Source organism: Prionailurus bengalensis, chromosome D2, assembly GCF_016509475.1.
Source record: "Prionailurus bengalensis isolate Pbe53 chromosome D2, Fcat_Pben_1.1_paternal_pri, whole genome shotgun sequence".
Taxonomy (NCBI): Eukaryota; Metazoa; Chordata; class Mammalia; order Carnivora; family Felidae; genus Prionailurus; species Prionailurus bengalensis.
Genome location: NC_057351.1, coordinates 28,545,639 through 28,563,734, shown reverse-complemented (window position 1 = coordinate 28,563,734; position 18,096 = coordinate 28,545,639). Strand labels below are relative to the sequence as shown.

Here is an 18,096-nt window from a genome sequence, read left to right as displayed (position 1 = left end):
CTTTGCCTCATCTTCTTTAGAAAAAGAGGAACAAAAACTAGAACTGGTCTAGTCTTAACTAGAAAAGAATCCTCTCATAACCTCTTTTATCTATTACTCACCTTTCTTGTCACTTTTTCTCTGAACATTTCCCAAAATAGTGAATAGTCTGAGATCCTGTGAAATTCTGCTACATGTAAACCCTAGTACTGAATTTTAAAAATTTGGTTCTTAATGTTTGTCCTAGTTTCTGAGATAAAATATTAATTTTGTATAAGAACAAGAGGAAACAATTAAGATTGTTAATAGAAGTTTTAACTTATTTAAATTCACAGTTAGCAATCAGAAGTAGAAAGGGTCTGTGAGTCATGGTCTAGTTTTTAAGCTACCGAATCCGTGGTACTAATTAAGTCCTTTAATAAGTACCTTAAAATCTCGAATGCTTAGCTACTGTTGCATAATTTCTGAGACAGAAATTCTTGGTTTGCACATGGTGTTAATATATTTTATAACATGAATTCTAATAATAAAACACTAAACTCTTATGTTTGTATTATTGAAAGGAGTAGCACACCCAGACAAGGATCATTCATATCCAGGGGCCATATAGTAAAGGTTCTGCTCATCTAGCTGACTCATTGCAGTCAGTTAAGGTACCTGCTCTTAAGAATATATGAAAAATGTTCTAACAACTCAGGACATGATAAGCATTTACTTGAGAAAAACTAAACCTGCATTATGTAAAGAATGCCTCCCTCAAACTTTTCAACTTGTGTAGATTCTAATGCTTGCAATCTGCAGCCTCAGTCAGACCCAGTTCCCAAGCAAATCCACCTTGTAGATGGAATCTGGAGTTTTAGTCCCATATCTGATGTGCCCATTGAATCACAGCCATCCTTCTAACTCTCCACTGTGTTTGTTCAATCTAGGTGACTAAGTTTCTACTCAGTGCACTTGGCTGGGGGCTCTAACTCCCTGCCTAATGTTTAGCAGTTTCCAGATGAACCACATGAAATAGGGCATCACTACCATCTAACATAGAGTGACACTGCTGGCAGGAGACTTCTGCGGCAGTGCCCCCCTTACTAGGTTGTTGGTTCTTGGCCATTGTAACAGGTCCTAATTAAAAAATTAAAAAAAAAATTAATGTTTACTTATTTTTGAGCGAGCGAGCGAGCAAGCAAGGGAGGGGCAGAGAGAGAGGAAGACACAGAATTTGAAGCAGGCTCCAGGCTCCAGCTGTCAGCACAGAGCCTGATGTGGGGCTTGAACTCGCAAACTGCAAGATCATGACCTGAGCTGAAGTCAGATGCTTAACTGACTGAGCCACCCAGGCACCCCAGTAACAGGTCCTAATTAAATACAAGTTTGCTGTATCCTCCTAACACCCAAGCCACTTCAATTGGGCTGCTATCCAGGTCTCTGGGTCATTTGGTCAGTTCCTCTAGCCTTATTCTTGCTTGGCTCCTTATTGTTGCTTGATCCCTTCTCTTTCTTGCACTTGCTCACTGCTAAAGTTGAGGTAGAGCTTGTCTAAAATACAACGTGAACTATATACCATTCACTAAGTAGTTAACATGATTAAAGGTTACTACCATTAATTGAAGACTTAACTATATATTGCTCAAATGTCTGAACATCAACACCATGTTTTATAAAATAAGGTCACATATTCTTTTAAATATCTAGATTTCAGTAGCTAAAGTCTGCATGGTCTCTCTCTCTCTCTCTCTTTTTAGGATTTTATTTTTAAGTAATCTCTGTACCCACTGTGGGGCTCAAACTCGTAACCCTGAGATCAAGAGTTGCATGCTTTCCTGACTGAACTAGCCAGGTGCCGTAAGTCCCTATTGTCTTCATGCCAGAAATCAGCCCCTTAAAGTGTTTCTTGGTTATATCAGAGTCATCAGAGCTCTCTTGATTGTGTTTAGGAAGAGGCCCATCATGTTTTTCTCTTTTGGATACTTTACCATGCTGTTACACTATTGCTTTTCCTCTTCTTCTTTAGGTCATTATTCCATCTGAATCAGAAAACAGGTGCTTTTCTTAATTTTCCATAGCACAGGATTTTAACCAGAGTTTAACAGAAAGAGGTAGGATAAAGAAAAGATAACACGTATGATAATTACAGTAAAAATATATACACATAAATAATTACTGCAGCTATGCTCAGCATTTCCTGGTCCAAGTTCTGGGCCATTTTCAAGGCCTTTTTTTCTTTCTGTCTGTCTTTCTAATTTAATTTAATTTAATTTAAATTAGTTTTTCAAAATTTTATTTAAATTCTAGTTAGTTAATATACAGTGCAATATTGGTTTCAGCAGTAGAATTCCATGATTCGTCACTTACATAAAACACCCAGTGCTCATCACAATGCCTATCACCCATCCCCCTGCCCAACTCCCTCTATCAACTTTCAGTTTGTTCTCTATCATTAAGAGTCTTGTATGGTTTGTTTTCCTCTCTCTCTTTTTTCTCCTGCTTCCTTATGTTCATCTGTTTTATTTCTTAAATTCCACATATGAGTGAAATCATTTATTTGTCTTTCTCTGACTGACCTACTTTGCTTAGCATAATACACTCTAGCTCCATCCACATCATTGCTAATGGCAAGATTTCATTCTTTTTGGTGGCCAAGTACTATTCCATTGTGTGTGTGTGTGTGTGTGTGTGTGTTTGTGTGTGTGTACCACCTCTTTATCCATTTATCAGTCAATGGACACTTGAGCTTTTTCCATAGTTTGGCTATTGTCAATAGTTCTGCCATAAACATTGGGGCATGTACCCCTTCAAATCTGTATTTTTGTATTTTTTGAGCAAATACCTGGTAGTGCAATTGCTGGCTGATAGGATAGTTCTATTTTTAACTTTTTGAGGAATTTCCATACTGTTTTCCAGAATAGCTGCACCAGTTTACATTCCCACCAACAGTGCAAGAGTGTTCTCCTTTCTCTGCATCCTTGCCAACATTTTAGCCATTCTGACAATTGTGTGGTGGTATCTTATGGTTTTGATTTGTGTTTCCCCAATGATGCTTGATGTTGAGCATCTTTTCATGTGTCTGTTATTCATCTGGATGTCTTCTTTGGAAAAATGTCTATTCATGTCTTCTGCCCATTTCTTCACTGGATTATTTGTTTTTTGGGTGTTGAGTTTCATAGGTTCTTTATAGATTTTGGATACTAACCCTTTGTCAGATATGTTATTTGCAAATATATTCTCCCATTCCATTTGTTGCCTTTTAGTTTTGTTATTTCCTTCGCTGTACACAAGCTTTTTATCTTGGTGAGGTCCCAATAGTTCATTTTTTGCTTTTGTTTCACTTGCCTCCACAGATGTGTCTAGTAACAAGTTGCTCCAGCTGAGGTCAGAAAGGTTGCTGCCTGTGTTCTTCTCTAGGATTTTGATGGTTTCCTGTCTCACATTTAGGTCTTTCATCCATTTTGAATTTATTTTTGTGTGTGGTGTAAGAAAGTGGTCCAATTTCATTCTTCTGCATGTTGTTGTCCAGTTTCCCCAACACTATTTGTTGAAGAGACGTTCTTTTACATGTTGGATATTCTATCCTGCTTTATTGAAGATTAGTTGACCATATAGTTGTGGGTTCAAGGCATCCTTAGAAAGTGTTTCTTTAACTTTCTACCACTATTATGAAAATGTCAGCTTGCCTTTTCACTGTGGGATACCGTCTGGCTTTTCCTTTCTATCTGGAGTCTAGTCTCCCAAACAATGGACTTTACAGAGAAAGTCACATTCCCTGCATTTCAGCTAAAAACTAGCTTTCCAGTTCTCATTTCTATTCTGGAATCAGTTTTTTTCCAGTATAAATAACAATGGGAATATCCATTCTTTTCACAGAAACCTCACTCTCTAACTTATAGGATAAGATCTGGTCCTGTGGGTACTGCCCATTCTGTCCTCTCCTTCAGGCAATTGCCATAGCTGTTTTTAATACATTTTCTAGAAATCGGAATTATTCTTTTATAGCCATGTTTGGGACTGCAGTAGTCCATTCTAGATTGTGCTATACCACATTAATTAGGGTTTTTTTTTTACATGATTTATTTTCCTTAATCAATCAGTCAATCAATCAAGCAATCAGTTATCTATCATCTTCTTCATTTCAGCCTTTGGGCTCTTGTAAACATACAGTGTTTACGGCAGTGATTCTCAAGTCACCCCTTTTCCTCTTCTTTCCGGGGCAGGCAGTTTTGGTTGTCACAGTAGTTGTGGGGCACATCTGGCATTTAATTGGCATAGGCCAAAGAAGCTTAGCGGTTTTGAAATGTGTGGAAATCTTCTCTAAAATGAACTATCCCACATGCCACGCAGGTTTCAGATATCCCACTGTAGGTGCTGTTTATAATTTTCTAAGCTTAGAACTTAACTCTGGTTTAACTTATAAACACTAAGTTTTTTTTCTGCACAGTTTTATTAATATACTTTTCTAGGAATACACTTGAGTATATCAAAGGAAGATTGTTCTTCTTTTGTTCTATATTATATGAGGAGTTATTTCTTATTTCAGAAAAATCTTGTCTTTGTTGCAAAGCTGCTGGTGATATTTGAATTGCCAGTACAACACATCCTTATCAATTTACATTTGTAGCTATCACATTCACAGTGCTTCTGTGCTTAAGGGGAAAAGTGCCTCTTATTATGTGTTCCAGTATGAGTGTGCCTGAGCATTTGTGTAATGAAATGCAAATGTATAATTTATGTAAATACATACAATTGTATTTAAATGACATTTATATAGAAAATATGTTTTTATTTTTTTAATGTTTTTATTTTTGAGAGAGAGTGTGAGCAGGGGAGGGGCAGAGAGAGAAGGGGACAGAGGATCCAAAGAGGGCTGTGCACTGACAGCAGTGAGCCCAATATTGGGCTCAAAACCATGAATTGTGAGATCATGACCTGAGCACAAGTTGGATGTTTAACCAACTGAGCCACCCAGGAAACCCTGTAAACATGTAAAATATGTTTTTAAAGACTTGGTATAGATAATGTATAGTTAGTAACTATGAATTTCTTTTTAGGATGTTAAAAAGGGACATTGGAAAATACTTTTTTTAATTTTCAAGTTAGTTAACATACAATGTAGTCTTCTCTTCAGGAGTAGAACCCAGTGATTCATCACTTCATAACACCTGGTGCTCATCCCAACAAGTACCCTCCTTAATACCCATCACCCATTTAACCCACCCTTTCACCCCCACCCCCATCAACCCTTAATTTGTTCTCTATATTTAAGAGTCTCTTATGGTTTGCTTCCCTCTCTGTTTTTATGTTATTTTTCCTTCCTTCACCTATGTTCATCTGTTAAATTTCTCAAATTCCATGTATGAGTGAAATCATATGATATCTGTCTTTCTCTGACTGACTTATTTCACTTAGCATAATACCCTCCAGTTACATCCATGTTTTTGCAAATGGCAAGATTTCATTCTTTTCCATTGCCAAGTAGTATTCTAGTGTGTGTGTGTGTGTGTGTGTGTGTGTGTATGTGTATGTATATATATATATACATATATGTATACATGTATATACATATACATATATGTATACACACACACACACACACAATATATATATATATATATATATATACATATATATAATATCTCCTTAATCTATTCATCAGTTGATGGACATTTGGGCTCTTGCCATAATTTGGCTATTGTTGATAGTGGGGTGCATGTGCCCCTTCGAATCAGCACTTTTGTATCCTTTGGATAAATTCCTAGTAGTATAATTGCTGGGCCGTAGGGTAGTTCTATTTTTAATTTTTTTAGGAACCTCCACACTTTTCCAGAGTGGCTGCACCAGTTTGCATTCCCACCAACAGTGCAGTAGGGTTCCCCTTTCCCCACATCCTCGCCAACATCTGCTGTTTCCTGAGTTGTTAATTTTAGCCATTCTGACTGATGTGAGGTGGTATCTCATTGTGGCTTTGACTTGTATTTCTCTGATTATGAGCATGTTGGAAGTCCTAACCTGAACAATCAGACAACAAAACGAAATAAAAGTTATCCAAATTGTCAAAGAAAAAGTCAGACTTTCACTCTTCGCAGATGACATGATACTCTACATGCTTGGGAGCCTGCTTGGGATTCTCTCTCTCCTTCTTTTTCTGCCCCTCCTGTTTGCTTGCTCTCTCTCTGTCTCAAAGTAAATAAATAAACTTCAAAAAAATAAATGATATCAGTATTTCTGCTTCCCTTGTTAAGTGCCTCTAGGCTAAGATGATACATTACTGTGTTGTTTATATTATTTACTAGTAGCTTTTGAGGTTACATTCTAAAAGATAAGACAATTTCTTTAACACTTTAAGAGCTGTAGCAAATAAGAATAAAGTATAGTAATCCTTTATAAATAACATAGTACACATCTCTTATTTACATAATTTGAAATAAAAAGATAGGTTAAATGACAGTAAGTGTTGATTTCATTCTAGATATTCTGTACCTTTAAAAATAATATTCAAAGCTGCAAGAGCAAGTTGTTTTTAGAACCATCAATACTAGAAGCTGTGGTTTATTCATATATGTGAGGGACTGATAAGGTGGTTAATTAATAAAAGAAATGTCACCAAGAAGGTCTGTGCTGGGAATTTTCATTAGAAGTTGAAAAAGAAGTAACAGAGTAATCAATGAACTAAAGCAGACATGATTGACTATAATTACTGTGCTTTTTAAGACTATTGACTGACAGCAAGATGGGCTGTCAAAGTTGAGGCATGGCACTCTGAGAAAATTAAATGAGAAAAATTAATGAGAAAAACATTCATTTTTGCTAACACCAAGGCAATAAAGGTAAAGTGTCAATTTCAGGAGTTATGAAATAGTTAAATTGAGATATTTGATTTTAACATTAAATACACCTTGACTAACATTTAAATGCTATATTTGAGTTTACACAAAGCAAAATGCAGAAGGAGAAATTTGGTGGTAAATATAATATATAAAGATAACAAACAAGATATAACTTATGTTTGTACCAGGGCAGGGTAGTAGCTGTAAAGATGGAGAGGCAATGGATTTGAAGGATATTTGATAAATAAAATTAATAGAACACCATTCTCTTATTTTGTTGATATCATTCATTTCTGCATCAAGGCAAATATAACTTCTTCCAGGAAAATTTCCTGGATTATCCTCTTCTCCTTGAGTTATCTCTCCCTCCTTTGAAATCCCTCAGCTATTGATGCTTTACTTTGTATTATAGTTAATTTGCATATGCCATACTGTTAATGGACTGTGTTGCTGCCCCTAACATTCATTCCCCTGGTGGAGACAACATAAGTAAACAAACAAATAAATATTGAAGGTTGTAGTAAGTGACTGGGGGCAGTAAGGTAAGGTAATCAGGTAATACCTCTATGAGAAGGCGAAGGATGAAAATTAGCCAGACATATAAATAGCTGGGAGGAAATGATTTCAGGCAGAGGGATGGTAAGTGCAACAGTCCTGAGAATAAGCTTGGGTATTTTATGAGTAGAAAATATAATTGAAGTCCGTGAACTGGAGGGGAGAGTGCTATGAGTGAAAATGGAAGAGGTTTACACGAGCCATAACATAGAGGGCCTTGTAGATTTGTTAAAGAATTTGGATTTTTTTGCTATGACTAACAAGGCATTGGATGATATTAAGCAGGAGAATGGCATGAGCTAAGCTATGTTCTAAAACATCATTTAGAAGCTATGTGGAGAATAGATTGCAGATGCCTCAAAATAGTTGGGCAGAGGAGATAGAAGTGGATGTATAAAAGATAACTTTTCAAAGTAGGATTAATGGAAATTCTTGATGATTTTGAGGGAAAAGAATGGATGAAGGAAGATTCCTAGGTTTTGGCTTAAGCAATGAGGCGATGATACCAATTACTAGAATATGAATGACAGAAGTATATTTGGGAGGCATAATCAAGAGCTCTTTTTTTGGGTCATGATAAGTTTGAAAGGCCTATTAGCTACCTAAATGAAGGAGGCAGTTGGATGTATACCTCTGGGGCTCACAAGGGAGGTCTGGGTTGAGGATATACAAATTTGGAATTTATTAGCATATGGATGTATGATTGGTGTATTCAGTGAACAATCGCCTTGTCCAGTCTCTGCATTTCACTTTGCTCTATTGTGTCTCCCTTTCTCATTCTTTAATGACATATTGGGTCAGCTCCATAATTTTCCTGCCACTTAGTGAAATGTTTTAAAGGCTACTTAGTCTCTTAAAATTTTTTTTAAATGTTTATTTATTTTTGACAGAGAGAGACAGAGCATGAGCGGGGGAGGGGCAGAGAGAGAGGGAGACACAGAATCTGAGGCAGGTTCCAGGCTTCGAGCTGTCAGCACAGAGCCCAACGTGGGGCTCGAACTCACAGACCACGAGATCATGACCTGAGCTGAAGTTGGACATTCAACCAACTGAGCCACCAGGTGCCCCTACTTAGTCTATTTTAAAACTTCCATTTTATTCTAGTTTAAATCCTATCTCCTCTTTTTCCTCCAGCACTGACCAGATGTCTTCTCAAGGGACTTGGAAATGGGAAGGGGCAAGATTGATTTTTTTCACCACTTCTGCTCTGGTATCTTCAAGAAGAGAGATTTAGTTGGCCTTGTTCCTTTGATATTTCAAGTCCCCTAACTTTTCCTGTAGTGTTAGGGCTAGGAAAGGGAACAGGAGAGGAGGAGCATGTAGCTCTTTTTAAAATGCTTCTTAGTAAGCCCTGAATGAGGTGTCTATCTTTAAATACTGGAAATTCCTTAGCATGCATGCAGTGTACACAGATGGCTTAGTTTTCTTTTATTTTGAGCTTAGTTGCCAGTTCTGCAAAGCAGGAAAAATCCCATTTAACATTTTATTATGGATCTCCTTTAAATTCGTAGGGTTGGATGAGATATCCCCTGAGGTGACAGTGTGCATTTGACCACACAGAAGTTGGTGGTAGACCTAAAAATGGCCTTTATGGCAGTGAAGGAGACAGAAATGGGTTGTGGAATGAATGATGGTTGAAGATGTAGGGATGGTGAGAAGCTTATTTGGGAAGTATTGTGATGAAGGTAGCAGAGAACTGGGAGGAACTGTAGGGTGAAGCTAATGCTTTTGTTTGTTGGATATTTTAAAGTTAGAGGTCTTGTGGTGTATTTTTGTGCTGATCATTGCAGAAACGGTGATAATGTGGTTCATGAAGTGATAAGGAAGGAGCAGAGTCCTTGAGAAGGGGGAGAAGAAGGAATCCAGAGCAGAAGAGGAGAGATTAGCTGCTGGTAGGAGCAAGGGTACTATTTGCATTATAATTGGAAGGAAACCAGAGAAGGTGGGGCTCAGGGCTGGTGGTTTTATAGATTTGATAATGAGAAGGCATGGGGCATCTTCCCATGTGGCTTCTGTTTTTTCTTTGTGAGGCAGGAGAGCTGGTTAGTAGCTAATAACAGGGTAGGTGGGAAGAGAGGGGGAAGGATCTTTTGTTGCAGTATGTAAGACCTTTGAAATAGGAACAGATTCATTTAGTTTCACCTAAAACACCAACAAAGTGCCAGCATTATTTATCACATATTTTTGGGATAAGATAATTTTAATTACCACAAATTATTCTTAGCTTTAAATCTGATCTCGAAAAGGTGTTATAGCTGTTCAGAAAGTCACATATTTTTTTGAAGCCCCAACCTGAAATTGCCTGAAATATTTTGAGGTATCATGTATAGAATAAAGTGGACTCAAAGTTCATGCAAAAGCTATATTCATTCTTTAAGGTATTTTAGTGAAAAGAAGAAAAGGTATTCTATTCTGACTGAAGAACTGATTGTTTCCTGGAGGGCTTATTTTCCAAGAGGGGCTCCTGATAGAGGTAGAATTATTTTCTTTTTGGAGGCTTCCCTTCTGTGCCTCTGATGTTCTAGCTGGCTTCTAACATAGGGATCCACATCAAGGGACTTCTCAGTACATATGGTTGAGTGACTTTGTCTGGGGCCAGAGACATACATACTTTTGATTACCTCAGGAGGATTGATTGCTACAACTGCCCTGATTTATTCTCTCTCTTCTCTCTTTTTTTTCCAGCTCCTTTACCCCTAACCTTTGTTTGCTTGCAAGAGGAATGTGAGCCAAAATTTTAAAGTTTGAAAAGTATACAGAAAGGAAACAAGTAAATAGGGAAGGAGAATAAATACTGAACAAGACTGGGCAAGGTTACAAGAAGGAATTACTGTGAAAACCTGGAAGGGGGCCAGGGTGCAAAATGCAGTAGCTGTGTCGTTTACAGGAACTATTTAGTGTTCAGCATGCTTCAGTGATCACCCAGAGAAAGCCAGATTTCTCTGGTTTTGTTTGCTACCCTATAGTTAGCTATGGAAATGTGGCATAGGTGATCTGTATTTTTTCTCAGCCAACTGATACAAATACAGGGGATTGTGGGGCCTCTGCTCATCAAATCTGACGTGATTTGAATTGCTAGGAAAGGGACCTCTTGTGGCCATAGTGGGAAACATTTTAACTGAAACCTATCTTAGAGGTTACATTTTTATGAAGAAATGAAAAAAAACTTTATAGAGCTCTTTAACATTGTATTTCAGATGTTTTATAATATTTAATTGTTTTAATAACACCAAGTACTGTAATTTCATCTGTATTTTATCTATGAGAAGTTCTGTATAATTTGCAACACTTCAGATTTTGTCCATTTAATTCACACATCCCCTGACAAATAGATAGAAAGAATAGGAGTTTTCATTTCCATTCTGCAGATGGAAAAGAGAGGTACAGAGCAGGTAAGTAACTTATTTGTGGTTTTACAGTGGGGGCAGACTGGTTCATAATAGAATTTGGGTATCTTATCTTGGGCTCAGTTCAGCAGTCTGGGTTTGGAAAACATTCATTATTAAAGCTCTAAAACAAAAACTTCTATTTTGCAAGTGTCAAGTGAATTCTTTATTCAAGAAAAGATGGATTGAGAGACATAAAACTTAGTCTTTTGTTTTCAGTGTGAAAAGAGGCTATTCCTAGATTCTCCAGGAGAAAAAAGCTGCTTTAAAAAAATCTGGGAGGACAGTATGTCAGCAACTAAGAATCTTTAGATAAATGTAATGCCAGTTATGCACATTTTAAAGGAAGCTACATAAAAATACAGTTATTTGCAGATTTCCCTAGAAATCATATAAAATGAAACTCCTTTCATCGTTGATTCTCTCTGACAGTCCCCGGACCCTGTCTTTTGTCTCAGCTCTCTAATATTTGTTATAAGGGGGCCTGTGGAGCTAACAAATAAATGTCTTCTTTTTATTTTGAATTCAGTTTCTTTAAGAACAATAATGCCAAAGCTCAAATGAGTAGTTTTTCTATTTACTTATTAAATATATATTAAGAAATTTTAATTCTAACGTGGTTAAGATACGGTGGAGTAGTTCTTTATAAGGGACTGTTGTTTTAGAAGCTGTTGGAAGAAAGTCACAGAAGTGGTAGTGTCTAAGGAAATATGGTATGAGTTCAAGTGAGGAATCAAGGAATTGATGAAATGATAAATCACAAGGCAGGGATATGCAAGATTTGTTCCAATGAATGTTAGGGTATTGAGGAAAAGATATCGAAAGAGGGAAGAGGAGATACAAAAAAGAACAGCTGTAGCAAAAGAAATTTTGTAGGAGAAGACTTTTTTTTCTTGATAACTTTAATAATGGTTTCGCTGTAGAGTTTTTGTAAATCTTCACAGTACATGCTGTATACTGATAATTATGTGGTTCTCCATAAATTCTGGGAGAATGGAATGTGATACCTGGTGCAAGTGTATGAGACAGGTAAGATTTCAGAGCAAAAGCACTATCTCAGATATGACACATTGTCCTGTGGCATTGAAGATGCTAAATTTCACATAATTGATCTTTTGATGTATGGATTCCCTAGACTCTTATTATCCCTGCTTTATCATTTTTTTCACTCTCCATAATTCCAGTCTTCAGCTTTAATTAGATGTAAAGAGGTCCTTATTTTGGAGAGAAATGCAAACCTAACTTATTCAGAGTTTCCTGACAGCTATGTTTATAGATCTCTAGGCAAAGTATGTGTCTGGCCTTTTTCAACGGAGTATTTTCAGTAACAAGTTGTCAGTGAGGTCAGTGACTAGCAGTTCAGGATTAGATACCACCCACCCTGGTTTGTAACCTCCCCTTTCTTTCTTATCCTGGGTGAATGACGCTCAGCTAAAGTGACTGCCCCACTGTCACTGCCTCTTAATTTGGTACTCTGTAACTCTGGCTAAGAAGGCTTCTCCCTCTTCTTCTTTTTTTTTCCCCCTCCCAAAACTCTTTTTGGAAAATTCCCTACAAGAGCTGAACTTTAAAAAAATTTACTTTATAGAAAGCAACAGAAAGGTAAGAGTCAAGTTTGTAAAGAGAAGAGCTGGACTTCAGTGCATTCTTGTTGCTGCGTTGAATTGCTCTGCCTTAGTTATATATCGTAGTTTTAAAATGTGGGGTTTCCTTCTGAATTAAAGTACATCACACTGTTATATAAAATGGGAATGTTTTGAGTAGTTATGATGAGAAATGTAGGCTTTCATGCTAATTTTAAAGTTATAAATAACTTTCAAACCAGTGCCAGGGGAAGCTAGTAGCCAAGGTCGTGCTTTGCATTCAGAGAGTTTCTGGCTATAAAAAGCCGATTGCAATACTGTGCAGGAAAAGATAAGATACGGCCTGGATGCTTGTGCTTTGGCATGGGGCTGGGGCAAAAGAAAGCAAAGATAGAAAATGTTTGAAGGGATTTTACTTTCAACCAAAAGCTTGTTCACAGTAAATGGAAGATTTTTCAAATGAGATAGTGGCAAAAGCATTAATTCCTAAATTTAATATTTCTCTCATGTATTTGTTTTATAATTGGAAGTAATATTAAGAGGTTGAGTTCTCTCAGAACTGTTTTACCACCATTTATAATCGAATAAAAATCACACTATGTGGAATGTAATAATCCATACTGTAAAGAGAATGTAAAGGGGGTCTGAGTGACTGAACAGTTGCTCTCCGTTGCACTGAGGACAGAACTGGAAGGAATGAGTTCAAATAGAAACCAGAAGAAATTTAGTTTAGGCATCAGAAGTTTATCAGTTGTACAAGTTTTGAGTCACCGATATACACCACTAAGAAAGCCTGTTACAGTGTCTTTGAAGATACATGAAATCCAACGATTTGCTTACAACACGCAAGTATGAAAAATAAGATTTCACATTAGCTTTGCATCTGGGTTTGTGGTTAACTTATTTAGACACATGGAAAGGTCAGCATATTGAAAATAGTTGTGATTTGGAGATGTGGATTATCAACAGCTAAATTTGAATGGTTTATTTGGATGCACTATTAAAATTTCATTATTCACTATAAAAAATGACCTCAGTATTAGCAAAGGACAAATTTGTTAAATGGAAAAACCCAGAATACAGACAGTATAGGCACAACTATTTCCATTTGTTACCCTCCTATACATAGTCTGTGTCTTCCTTCTTACTTGAGTAAAATATTGGGATTTTATAGTAAAATTTATTTTCTTTTCATCATAAAAGTAATATGAGCTCATTGTAGAATTTTGAAAGCACAGAAAAACAATTACCTGTCATCTCATTGATGCATTTCCTTTTAGTCTTTTTTCTCTGCATGGCTTTGAAATGAATTACAGCAATACTGTTGACAAAATTTGAGACCTTGCTTTTACATTTAACATTATACCAAAACGTTTTCCATGTAACATTATCTATTCTACATAGATATTATCTTAAATTACTGTGTAACAATTTCCCAAGTTACTGAATATGATTTTCTTAATTATTGTTGAATACCTAAGTGCTATGGTAAATATCTTTGTGCGCGCGCGTGTGTATCTTTATTTATTTTAAAGATAATTTCTTTAAACTGTATTTTTAAAAAATTTTTATTTGAGTAAAATTGACACACAATGTTACATTAGTTTCAGTTGTACAACATAGTGATTCAACATCTCTGTACACTACGTTATGCTCGCCACAGTGTAGTTTCTGTCACCATATAGTGCTATTATATCATTGATTATATTACCTTTGCTGTGCCTTTTATTCCCGTGACTTATTCATTTCATAACTGGAAGTCTGTATTTCCCACTCCTCTTCACCCATGTTGCCCATCTTCCCCTTCACCTCCTGGCAACCATCAGTTTGTTCTCTGTAGGTCTGATTCTTCAAACTATATTCTTAAATGTGGACTTGGATTATAGGGAATTTGAATTGAAGACAAAGGCTGTGATTTTTAAGAAGATGGTTTTTTACTGTTTTTCTTTTAAGACTTTGTAAAGTTCCTTGTCTACCAAATGACATCTTTATTGAATGTCTCTGATATGTAAAACATTGTTATCAGGTATGTAAATAGCAATATACTAAGTGTTTGGAAGGACAGAATCTCTATTTACAAATTTTCAACTTATCAACTTTACAGATATCAACAAAGCTACATGTCAGGAAAATGCTTCAGCTCTGCCTGAAACTAAGAGATAGTATTATTGACTATATTATTTTGGACTTTTGAACAATAGAAGTTATAAATGACTTTTTTTAGAGGACCATCTATACATTGTTCTGATTTATATGAATTTTAAGAGCCAACTGTGACAAAGAAATAGCAGAATTAAGAAGGATAAATACTGTAGTTATAATAAACGCTTGGAGAAATTAGAAGTATTTGGAGAAATGTGTAGGCAGCAGAGTGAAAGAAAAAGGTAGAGGGAACATACAAGAGCAGAAATTCAGTATCAGGTTTTTCTGTTTAGGAAAACATGGGATTGGAAAGGGGCATAGCTAGAGTGGGAGTCAGAGAAGATAGTGAAGTTTTTTTTTTTTTTTATGAAATTTATTGACAAATTGGTTTCCATACAACACCCAGTGCTCATCCCAAAAGGTGCCCTCCTCAATACCCATCACCCACCCTCTCCTCCCTCCCACCCCCCATCAACCCTCAGTTTGTTCTCAGTTTTTAACAGTCTCTTATGCTTTGGCTCTCTCCCATTCTAACCTCTTTTTTTTTTTTTTTTCCCATCCCCTCCCCCATGGGTTCCTGTTCAGTTTCTCAGGATCCACATAAGAGTGAAACCATATGGTATCTGTCTTTCTCAGTATGGCTTATTTCACTTAGCATCACACTCTCCAGTTCCATCCACGTTGCTACAAAAGGCCATATTTCATTTTTTCTCATTGCCACGTAATATTCCATTGTGTATATAAACCACAATTTCTTTATCCATTCATCAGTTGATGGACATTTAGGCTCTTTCCATCATTTGGCTATTGTTGAGAGTGCTGCTATGAACATTGGGGTACAAGTGGCCCTATGCATCAGTGCTCCTGTATCCCTTGGATAAATTCCTAGCAGTGCTATTGCTGGGTCATAGGGTAGGTCTATTTTTAATTTTCTGAGGAACCTCCACACTGCTTTCCAGAGCGGCTGCACCAGTTTGCATTCCCACCAACAGTGCAAGAGGGTTCCCGTTTCTCCACATCCTCTCCAGCATCTATAGTCTCCTGATTTGTTCATTTTGGCCACTCTGACTGGCGTGAGGTGATACCTGAGTGTGGTTTTGATTTGTATTTCCCTGATAAGGAGCGACGCTGAACATCTTTTCATGTGCCTGTTGGCCATCCGGATGTCTTCTTTAGAGAAGTGTCTATTCATGTTTTCTGCCCATTTCTTCACTGGGTTATTTGTTTTTCGGGTGTGGAGTTTGGTGAGTTCTTTATAGATTTTGGATACTAGCCCTTTGTCCGATATGTCATTTGCGAATATCTTTTCCCATTCCGTTGGTTGCCTTTTAGTTTTGTTGGTTGTTTCCTTTGCTGTGCAGAAGCTTTTTATCTTCATAAGGTCCCAGTAATTCACTTTTGCTTTTAATTCCCTTGCCTTTGGGGATGTGTCGAGTAAGAGATTGCTACGGCTGAGGTCAGAGAGGTCTTTTCCTGCTTTCGATAGTGAAGTTTTAATTTTGTTATTGTTGAAATTAGGAGCTATGGTTGTAGAAATAGACTATATTGAAGGGAAAAAGCCAAGGAATTGGTGGTCAGTAAAACTATTTGACTTTAGGAGGTGGTGGCTCTCCAGAGAAATCAAAGTAGAGAGAGTATAGAGATACCAGTATTATTTGGTGGGAGGTGAGTTGAGGTATAGGGTTGTGAATTCTTAAAGAATATATTGTGCCTGTATTAAAACTTTTTAAATTGTGCACTTTTATTTTTCAGTGATATTTAGAGGAAGACCAGAGCTATGGAAGGATGGGGTTCCCTTTTCTCATCCCTATGCATTTCTGTTTGTGTGTTTTTATTTTTTCTTTGGAACAGAAGGGATTAAGGTTTGAGAAGCCTGAAGAGAAACTATGTGCTTTGTAATAAAGACTTAAAAAAATAGTGTTTATTTAAGGATGACTGGCTCATGGGAATGTTAGTCTAGAGATTCAGAGAGTGTTATTTTCTGATTTTTGTTAGGATACTGGATTTTAAGTGACATGGTACTGTGGGGTGAAGCTCCTGAGTTTAGCCAAGTTGCAAATCTAATGGAAAGTGACAGATAATTGAGACTACAGAATTTTTGAAAGTGAACAGGACTATTAGCTGTTGCATGTGATCTTCACATGCTTGATTACTGTTTTTAACTGTATTATTGGTGCCTGGGACACAGCCAATTTAATCTGCTACCAATTTACTCACAATCTTCCAGGGTTTGAGAAATGATTTTAAGTTCCTATGTACCAAATTGTAAATTAGGTCAAATTTATTTGGCACACCCACCTCTTTTTCCTGTCTTCATTATCCTAACCAGTATGCTTGTTCTGCTTCAGGTTCTTCCATCAGTGGGGAAATAGATTTGATGGAGAAGGCAATGTTTAGTGCAAAGAAAAGCCCTCAGAGAGTGGAACTTGAGCACTGTAGGCCCTACTTTATATTGGCTGTATTGATCAGTAGTTCTCAATCTGTTATTGGTCCATGAAAGGAGAAAAGTTAGTACCAGAATGTAGGTCATCTATGCCCTAAGACTTTGTAGCAAGAATTTTTAGAAGAAATGGTCATTGATTTACATTCTCGCAAGCTCCTTATATCATTGCAGACTTGTACTTAGGGTAGCATTGCTTAAATTACACTGTATATAGCATTTATCTGCATATGGGGTAGGGAATTGGGATGGAGGTATACAATTAATTAAATAATAAGTGAATTATTAGGTCTCAGTTGATAAGATTTCTGGAGGTGGTATTAATGCAAAGAGGCCCTGAGTTAGTTCACTGAGAACCCTAGGAATGACTGAGAAGCAAGATTGCTGAAAGGACTACATTGGGTCTGCTCTGGTATTGGCTTTGGAATTAATTAATTCACTCATTCTAGATGACATGTGTAGCAGACATTATTCTTAGTGCTGGGAATAGATACTAGTAAATCAAATATAGGCCCTGGTCTCTAATGTGTGTTTGTTTCTTTGTAGTTAGGAATGAAGGGAGAATAAGAAGTAAAACTGATTTCTCTGTGATTCTCTAGAAGCGGTATCAGCATCTATCTTAGCCCAAGGCTAGAGCTCATAGGTCATGTTTCCGTGGGAGTTTGCAAGATTAACTTGCTTTTGGTTAGATTCAGCAATTCTGTTTTCATAACTCTAGCTTTCAGAATCAAATATCTTGTGATAGGCACTGTTGGTTGCCCATGCAATATCCATACATTATGCTCTTGCTAATTTACAGAATCCTAATTTAGGTCAAGAATTAAAAGGCATAATGTACATACTGAGCTGCATCTTGTTATACATATTGACCTGCCTTCCTCCGTCACTTAGGACAGTTACATTTAGTGAAGGCAGATGCATAGTAAGATTGTTGGCACAATCTTACTGTCATAAAGACCACTCTCCTTGGTAGACAAGATGAAAGCAAACACAAAATATTGTCATTTTCCTTTCTGTCTGTTGTCAATATCACGAACTCTGCTTGGGAGTGGAGGAGGGTGGTTGTATCTTTCTTGTCCTTCTTCCCTCAAATGCAACCTAAAAATATTGGTGTTGTTTTGAGCGTTTTTCACAAGTCTCTGTTCATCTTAGGTTTAGTCCACACTTTTAATAAGCCAGTAGTATACTGATGTATT

The 18,096-nt window shown here is 36.8% G+C and overlaps 1 protein-coding gene across 1 annotated transcript in view; it reads left to right on the top strand.

Annotated features, from left to right (window-relative positions):
* Positions 1–12,157: 12,157 nt before the first annotated feature.
* Positions 12,158–18,096, top strand: part of CTNNA3 (catenin alpha 3) — a 1,753,506-nt gene continuing 1,747,567 nt past the window's right edge. Inside the window, exon 1 of the mRNA XM_043596448.1 lies at positions 12,158–12,337. The gene's annotated coding sequence lies outside the window, so the exon portion shown is untranslated. The remainder of the gene's footprint in view (positions 12,338–18,096) is intronic.